The following is a 9209-nucleotide window of genomic DNA, read 5'->3' on the forward strand; positions in this document are numbered from 1 at the left end:
AGATGAGTCTCCAATTATGCTGAATAAAAAAAAAAGAAAGCCAATTTTCTATAAGTTACATACTACAGAGTCCTATACCTATATAATACTTTTGGAATCACAAAATTTTAGAAATGGAAGACAGATTAGTGGTTGCCAGTGCTTAGGGAGGGGTGGGAGGTAGGAGGGTAGAAGGTGGCTAAAGTTATAAAAAAGCAACACAAGGGGTCTTTGTGGTGTTGGAACTTTTCCATATCTTAACTGTGGTGGTAGATACATGAACGTGCACAAGTAATAAAATTATACAGAACTTACATACACACACACACACACACACACAGACAAGTATACAAATAAAACTGGGAATATATTGATGTTAGTATCCTCATTGTGATATTATTCAATAGTTTTCTAAAATGTTAACCGTTGAGGGAAACAAAACAAACTGTACAAGGGATCTCTGTTTTATTTTATTACAACTGCATATGACTCTATAATCATCTCAATTTTTAAAAAGAAAGAGAAAGAAAATGAAACGAACTAAATACAATGCGATGTCCTACAATTTGATCCTGGAAGAGTTAATGGAGAAACTAATGGAATTTGAAGAAAATATGGAATTTAGCTATGAATCAATACTGGTTTCTTAGTTTTGACAAATGCACTTTGCTAATGTAATATGTTAACATTAGGGAATACTGGGTCAGGAGTATACTGAACTCTAAACTATCTTTGCATATTTTCTATAGTAAACCTAAAATTATTCTTAATAATTTATTATTTTTTAATTTTTAAAGTCAGGCCATAAAAAAGGAATCAGGAGAAAGTGATAAAGATTGATGATAATCAATGTGACAGTCAAATTCCCTGAAGAAAACCAAAGCAAAGTTACAGAAAAAAACACAAAAAAACAAAATTGAATACTTAACTGAAATTTTAATTCCTGAAGTTTGAAGGTACATATTGAAAAAGCCCACCATGTAGCAGAGTATCAACCCAGAATGATCAACAAGACATTCCTGTTAAATTAATGGACTTAAAAATAATCCTTTGAGATTTAGGCCAAAAGATCATGTGTAAAATTAAAAAAAAAAAGAAAGAAAGAAAGAAAAGACTACTCTCAGACTTTTCAACAGCAATGTTTTTGCCAGAAAAAAACTGGAGTTACAGATTTGAGATATTCAAGGAAAGAAAATGTGAGCCAAGTATTTTATTTTCAGCAAAAATGACCTTCAGATATAAAAAGCACAGAGAGAATGTTAAAAGCAAGCAAGATAATTCATGAACAATTTTCCCATGAGCTTTTCCTAAGGCATCTATTAAAAAGAAAGCTTGAGACAACCAAAATGACTAAAGAAACATCATCATGGGGCACCTGGGTGTCTCAGTCAGTTAAGCATCTGCCTTTGGGGCAGGTCATGATCCCAGGGTTCTGGGATAGAACCCTGCATCAGACTCCCTGCTCAGCGGGGCATCTGCTTCTCCCTCACCCTCTCCTTCTGTTTGCGCTCTCTTGCTCTCATGCTCTCTCTCTCTCTCTTCCAAATAAATAAATAAATCTTCCAAAAAAGAAAAAAAGAACATCATCATAAAGACTGGTGGTAAGCACTAAGTATAGTTACTTGTAGAACTAAGACTGGGATGGAGAGAACATAATATTTAATGATTATATGCTCTGACAATACACAGGGCTACTATAAAGAAAAACTGGGAAGAACGTGAATAGCATATGACAAAAAACCTTTTAGAACTGTTTTCAATAACCAAAATTAGTGGTGGTTGTATCAGTACTGTTATTCCTTGACAATTTGTATGTGTCATGTGGAATTAAAGTAAATGAGCAATTAATGGGCATAGTAATTCTATCAGATCAGATTTTCAGTATGAAAAAAGGAAATACAGGTATAAAACAGAAGAAATTAAGAACCTAAAGATAAAAACTGATCTTGAATTTGAGTTGAAAGTATCAGTATGAACTTACAAGGTATTTTTACTTTAGTACATCTATTTTCCTAGCTCTGTCCACTGAAAAGGCTTAAAAATAATGACAGACGAAGAAGCAATGAACATCTCTAGTGCTAGACTGGGGTCTTGCAATACTATTTCCCATTAAAAATTTTTTTTAAATGGCAGAGCTTCTTAGAGAAATGGCTAATTCCAGTTCTGAAGTAGGAAATGTATAAAATGAGCCTGAAACATCTTGTCATACAAAATAGCAAGGAAGCTATCAAAAATTAACTAGAGTCATGTCAAGAGACCTGGGAGCCAAATTGGGTTGGTTCTCACAGGCCAAAGGAATAAGTGAGTTTCTAAGAGGAATATGAATTGCAATATATTGAAACCCATGAAAAATATTTAAATCCACAAGTTCATAATATTAAACTAGTCATCATCTAAACTAAGTATCTTGAAAACTAGCCAAGTAAAGGATTTATCTGATCTTTTCTATTTGAACTTTACCATTCAGGAACCAAATAAGGGGGTCCATCTCCTTATAAAATTATTCCAGCTAACAAATGAAAACAAAATGGTAGAACTGGAATATTTAGTCTACTATTTTGCATCTCCTTGTGAATTCATGGATGTAGACATTGAGCATCAACAGCTGATAACATTAAAAAAACAAAACAAAACATTATGAGCCTTCTGATAAAAGAATATACCACCACCTATAGCCTTGACGGAGATCAAACCTCAGTCTAGGTGGGGAAGCCTCTGGATCCAGCTGCTAATTTGCAAGAAATGCAAAGGACACAGGAATATGCTGAATTGCCCCATGAAAGTGAAATTCTCAAAGTGTGGGGAAACTCCACAGGTCAAAAAGTCTAAGTTCTTCAACAGAAATTGTAAGGAAAAGTCTTAAGAGATACCAAGTTAAAAAGGGGGGAAGGAGGGGACAAGATTCACATTTGGATGATAAAACTAGAGAGAAACCACAAGGAAGTGATTTCTATGAAAAGAAGGGGAGAGCACATGGAGGAGTTTCTCGGATGACTAACAAAGTTAGATTTCTTGACCTCATAGTTATGACAAGAATGCTCACCTCCTAATAATTCATCAAACTATATATTTTTTGGTGTGTTTTTTGTACTTGATTTTTGTTTTACAATAAAAAGGTCTTTTAAAAAATCAATTAATAGCTAGAGCTGTCCATAAGGGAGTTACTGGACTTAACCTCTGGACTGGTCACATACCATTACCTACAAAAACCTTAATCACTGGCCATTTTCCATGATTTTCACTTCAAATTCTCTAACCAACCCCCAACTCTCTTCTATCATGGCCCTCCTGTTTGCACCCACACTTTCTGCTCTAAGGAGTTTGGATCCTACTGCTACTACCTTCAGGGCTAAATAGAAAAGTACTGAGATTTCAGACATTGTGGCAATGTTCTTAATCATTTTAAAACCATAGCCCTTTAGAGAAATGTAAAACTATCATGTGTGGGCAAACATATGCACATATGTACACGTCCATGGTTGTATGCCCTAAATAAACTCTTTTGTACATCACCATTAGCCGATAACATTGTTATGGTTATGTAATTTCAATTGGGAAAGTATTTTTTCATTTTCCAAATACACAATTAAAATCCTGAATGTTTTCTCAAACTAAAACTCCATCTTCCTCTCCCCCCACCACTGGTATCCACCACTACCATCCATGAGATTCTGACTCATCCTCTCTAGGAGTGTGTGTCTCCACCAGCATCCTACCAAAGATTACCACACGAGAAGGACACATACAGATGAACATAGGACAATGATAATACTAATGGTAACAATTATTGAGCAATACATACCACTTTACATACATTTCTCTATAATCCTCAAAAAATCTGCAAGATCAGTATTATCATCATCACCATTTTAAGATAAGGAAAACTGACACTCAGAGAAATTAATACATTTCAAAGTCTGTCTGCTAAATAAGCATTACTGAATAAGATAAAAAAGCTCTTCAAATGAAAAATGGGTTAATTTTCTCACATAACTGCTTAAAAATATGTATATCTGAAGAAAGATCATCACTGTTAAGGATGTACCATTTCAGGTCAAAGTAAAAGGGGTTTCTCATAGATTGATTCAATAATCCAAGAGGTCCATGAGAAAGTAGGTAGTATAGTGGAAAGAGCATCGAATCAGGAGCCAGGAACTGGGCTTTCAGTTCTGGCTCCAAAAGAAAGAGGCTGTACTCTGCTGCGTAAGTTACTTTACAGATTCCTTATCTTCAAATGAAGAAGACTGAGAAGAAGCACTCTAATGACCAGTATTATGACTCCATGATTCAAGAGTGATTTGTATAGCTGTTGTCATAAAAGGAATAATATGGAAATTACATTTAGGAAGGGCATCTCAAGCACAGTTAAGTGCTTTAGGTAATTCGAAGGTTGAGAACTAGAGGGCAGAAGAGACACTAAGTAGTCATGCTTAAGCTAAATGAAGGAGATGGATCTCCCCCTCTTTTTAGGCTCACTATAGGACAGAAATGGACAAATGCATATATAAAAATTAGTAAAGGGAAAAATGTTCATGTTCACAGTAGTAAATTCATGTAAGGAATATATGTGACTGTTGGACAAAAAAAATGCTCTTGCTACTGTTTTATAAAGCACAGAATCATGGGTACCAACTTGGGAAAAGAAAAAAATAAAGGGCTTCAAGCCAAGGCCAACCTTCAATAAAACACTTAGGCAAGTAAAACAATCTTCCAAAGTCATTGCTGACCACACCTTCCACAAATGCTGCCACAGGATCTCAATACTTGTATGTTGAGGTGGCACCTGGAATCTAATAAGTATTATTTTTTCACAGTCTTCACTGCTTGCTATAAATAATTATTTTCAAAATACCCACTTGGCATGGAGCATAATCCCAGGAGCCACAAAAATATAAAAAGAAATATAAGGCATGTCCCTAAGCACAGAGTACGTAGTACAAAGGCATGGAAAAATAAAGGAAACTGGGGCGCCTGGGTGGCCCAGTCATTAAGCGTGTGCCTTCAGCTCAGGTCATGATCCCAGGGTCCTGGGATCGAGCCCCACATCGGGCTCCCTGCTCAGCAAGAAGCCTGCTTCTCCCTCTCCCACTCCCCCTGCTTGTGTTCCCTCTCTCACTGTCTCTCTCTCTGTCAAATAAATAAATAAAAATCTTTAAAAAAATAAATAAAGGAAATAACTGAAGACAGTGCATGCCTGGGTGCACATCTGTTTGCTTTGGAATTTATATCACATATTTTCCCACAGAAACAACACATAAAATGGTGAGATCTCCAAGCCACTCCTCTAATTTATTTAATGCATACTTCGTTGAGCTGCAGTAGTTGTCCTTAATTCTCAATGTGATTCTCAATCAGTTTGAGCTAAGAGGAAATGGTGCTATATAGCAGGGGAAAATCATATCCAATATTATGACATAATTTTACAATTACAAAATGTAAAGCTAATTTTCATGACACAAAAAACTACTTTCATTAACAAATTCAGAAGTAAATGGTAGCTAATAATTTATATACACAGCACTATGCACTAAGTACTGTTTCAATAGCTTTACATATAAAAACTTAATCTCATTACTTTTTTATTATTAAAACAAACCCAACAAGGAGGTACTATCAATATCCCCAGTTTTAAGATGAATAAACTACAACATAAGGGAGATTAATTTGACTAGTAACAGAGCTCCATAAAGCTTCTTGGTTGGAAGAGATATACAAAAGATAATCTATGTTCTCAGTAACTTCATCACCCAACATTCTTCACTGGGGCTGAAAATAGAGCTGGGGCCATGAGAGCACTCATATACTTACATATAGTTCTATAAGCACTCTTTTTCAAGCAGTACATAAACTAAAATAAAATGATTCAGAGTGGTATGGCCCAAAGAATCCCACGTTTATACCACAGATATGTTCACACAAGGACACAAGGATATATGTACATGAATGTACAGCAGTGTCTGTGATGGTTAATAACAATACAATCCGATGTCCAATAAGGGACACGCTAAATACATATTTATATTTCTGCAGGGAATGCTGTATAGTTTTTTAAAAGAATGAGGTAGTTTAGGGATGCCTGGGTGGCTCAGTAGGTTAAGCGTCTGCCTTCGGCTCAGGTCATGATCCCAGGGTCCCAGGATCGAGTCCCGAATTGGGCTCCCTGCTCAACAGGGAGCCTGCTTCTTCCCCTGCCTGCTTCTCCCCCTGCCTGTTCCCCCTGCTTGTGCACTCGCTCTCTCTGACAAATAAATAAAATCTTTTTAAAAAAATAAAAGGGATGATATTTGGAAAAAAAAAAGAGAATGAGGTAGTTTAATACTTATGGACAGAGAAAAATATCTTAATATAGTATTAAGTGGCAAAAGAAAGGTGGAGAACAATATGTGTATCATGATTCCACTTGTGGGAGAGAAAAAGGAGGAGGATATATATAAGTGCTTGAGTATGATCAGAAAGTTTCTTAAGAAAACAAGAAATTATCTACAGTGCTTTACTTCTGGGAAGTGGGGAATAGGGAAAAAGGTCAGTAGCTAGAGGAGAAAGATTTTTGTTGTTATATTATATCCTTTTTTATTGAATTTCATTTTACCAAAAACACATACTGCTATTTTTACATGGCTTAATTAAAAATATAGTATTATTGAGCCTAGCCTTTTATGTAGAGGTTTTTAACAACAGACTGGTATGTAATGATCAGTGATGAGATGCGTTCCAAGTGATTCATTCCTAATATTTTTTAACCAAGAGAAGTTAATGATTTACTATTTTTATAAATAAGTAAAATCAATATCCCTTTAATTAATCCATTAATGCAAAGGGGGGAAAAGGAGGGGAGGCCTTTAAGAGTCAAACAGAAGGGGAAAAAAATTATCTCCTAAAGATGGGTTTTAGGAGGTTCTATCCCAGAAGAATGGGGGTCCTCAAAAAAAAGGTTCCCCCATCCAGCCTGAAGGTCCTTAGAAATGTAAACAGCCTTCTTGTAAAATAAGTAAACAACTTTATGTAGTTCCCAAATTGGGTTGGGAGTGTCATAGAGAGTAGGCAAGAATTTATTTTTCATCCTTTTAAATATGTTTTTGTATATGTTTACTGTGCTATGCACACCGTTATACATAATTAAATATAACATATTTGCAATATGCTTGCTCAAAAATGTTTTACTGCTAGGGCGTGCAAAAATGTTTGGGAACTGCTGATATGGTTAAACAAATGTAATGCACTGAAGAGGAAAGCATTAGATGTTCATTCCATGGTCAAGGGATGAAAAGTAAAAGCTGTGAAACGATCAGTGTCTAATGTTTTGCAACTCTTTAGTTCTCTTCAACTTTTTCCTACATCTATTCCATGACCAAATCCTGCCATTTCCAGCTTAACATTTACTGGGTTTGACTATTCATAGTCATTCTGACCATACAAATTTAATTACTTCATGTTTCTGGAAAGGCCTAGGAGCCTTTCTGTAAAGAGTACTCCACTGCCATCTTGCAAAGAACTGTAAGATTCTTTAAAAGCTAGGAAAGCTTCCAACTATCGCCAAAAGTGAAAGTACTTATCCAGTGACTTTAAATATCTCTGTCCCACACTTAAACCGTCCTTTCCCCCATAGACCAACCGGAACTCTTTAAATAAGTCAGACAAATATATTCCTCATTTGTCAAGGGACTCACCCTCCCCTTCCCCACTACACAGCACTCCCGTTAAGCACATAAATATCCTGCACACCACCAAATCAAGTTCTTTTTCTCCAGAACTTTCTTCAGGGTTCCCTTTCCTCTAACTGCCTGCCCACCTCTGATTCCTGGGATTTAAGTGCTGATGGTATGACCAAGATCATTCCTCTCTCCGAATCTCACCAGGAATTCATTAGCAGGATCCTCTGACAGGCCCCCTTTTTGTGTCATAACTCCACTGTTTCTGTGATCTCCGCCTTCAGGAACATTGATTCCTTTGGGTCCCGCCTCCCTTTCCGGACACAAAGTTTGTTTAGGGCCTGAGCGCAGGGGCCGGACAGGTTCTCTCCGACGTCAGCTACTGCGTACCTAGGGCGGCCTGAGCAAGCCACTCAGGGAACAAGGCCGAGCAGACAGGACTGACCCGAAAGCCCTCTCCGTTGCTCCCGGAGAAGAAACGTCCTGGGCAGGGGGCAGACCGCGCATACGTGCCCCGAGGCCGCGCAGGGAGACTCCGAAGCCCTTTGACGGGGCCAGCTTGCTTGTGAGCAACTAGAACTAGGCCTGGTAGGTGAAGGGAGGCGTGTGTAGGGCCGGATCCCGGACTGAATCAGGAGGAGGAGGAGGGGCAGGGAGGGGACCCGAGGTGGCCGCTTCGGCAGCCCCTGCGCAGGGCGTGACCGTTAAAACACTCAAGGAAGGGAGGAGTTGGGGAGTATCCCTCACTCACCTGGAAGAGGCTGCGGCCGGAGGCACCAGCTGCCCCCTTCCAAATTTAAGCCACGTCAGCTCGGGAATCCCGTCCGCGACACCTACCACCGCCGCGCCCCGTCAAGGGACTCAACCACTCGCAGTTGGGACGGAAGATGGGATTAGGACATGAACCAATCCGGGCTATCGGCAGAGCGTCACCAGGGAGACCAGGCACGCCTTGTTTGTAACTAACCCATCAACCATGACGGAAACCAATCAACGCCAGGAAATTCTCTGCTTCCTCAAAGAAAGAGCCAATGGTCTCTTAACAGTGGAGGAGGGGCGGAGTCAGACGTGAGCAAGTGTTCCGGAAGAAGATCTGCGGAAGAACCGGAAATGCCGGGAGGGCGGGCCTTCTGCGGTGGGTCAGCTGTTAGTGTGAAGTGGCTGGGCCGCTGGGTTCCAGGTCGTCTTCGCTGTTGATGGTGACTGACCCAAACTACGGCTTGGGCTTTTGCGGAGCCCCGTACTGCGAGTACCAGGTGTCAAAGGATTGTTGAATGAGCTGTGAGAAGGGAGTTGGGATATGGGTTTTGCTCTTAGAATCGTAAAATATTACGAGCCCGAAAGTGGGTCGTCTGATTTTTTCATTTTACTGATAAAAAATGAGAACCGGATTAAAGTGAGTCACCCAAAGACAAATAGCGACTTAGTGATTAGAACTCGGACTAGAACCTGGCGGCTTTATGAAAGAGGATCTGAGATGTCTCTAAGGACATGAGTGGGAGAATAGTGAATACTACTAGAAAAGTGCCTCTGAGGAAGTGGCGTTTGAGCTGGGACTTAAGCAAAAGGTGAGATTTGAGG

The 9209-nt window shown here is 38.8% G+C and overlaps 1 protein-coding gene across 1 annotated transcript in view; it reads right to left on the reverse strand.

The window, feature by feature from the left end:
* Nucleotides 1–8620, reverse strand: part of GOLGB1 (golgin B1) — a 100100-nt gene extending 91480 nt beyond the window's left edge. Inside the window, exon 1 of the mRNA XM_044919752.1 lies at nt 8380–8620. The gene's annotated coding sequence lies outside the window, so the exon portion shown is untranslated. The remainder of the gene's footprint in view (nt 1–8379) is intronic.
* Between the last annotated feature and the right edge of the window lie 589 nt (nt 8621–9209).

This window comes from Neomonachus schauinslandi, chromosome 1, assembly GCF_002201575.2.
Source record: "Neomonachus schauinslandi chromosome 1, ASM220157v2, whole genome shotgun sequence".
Lineage (NCBI taxonomy): Eukaryota > Metazoa > Chordata > Mammalia > Carnivora > Phocidae > Neomonachus > Neomonachus schauinslandi.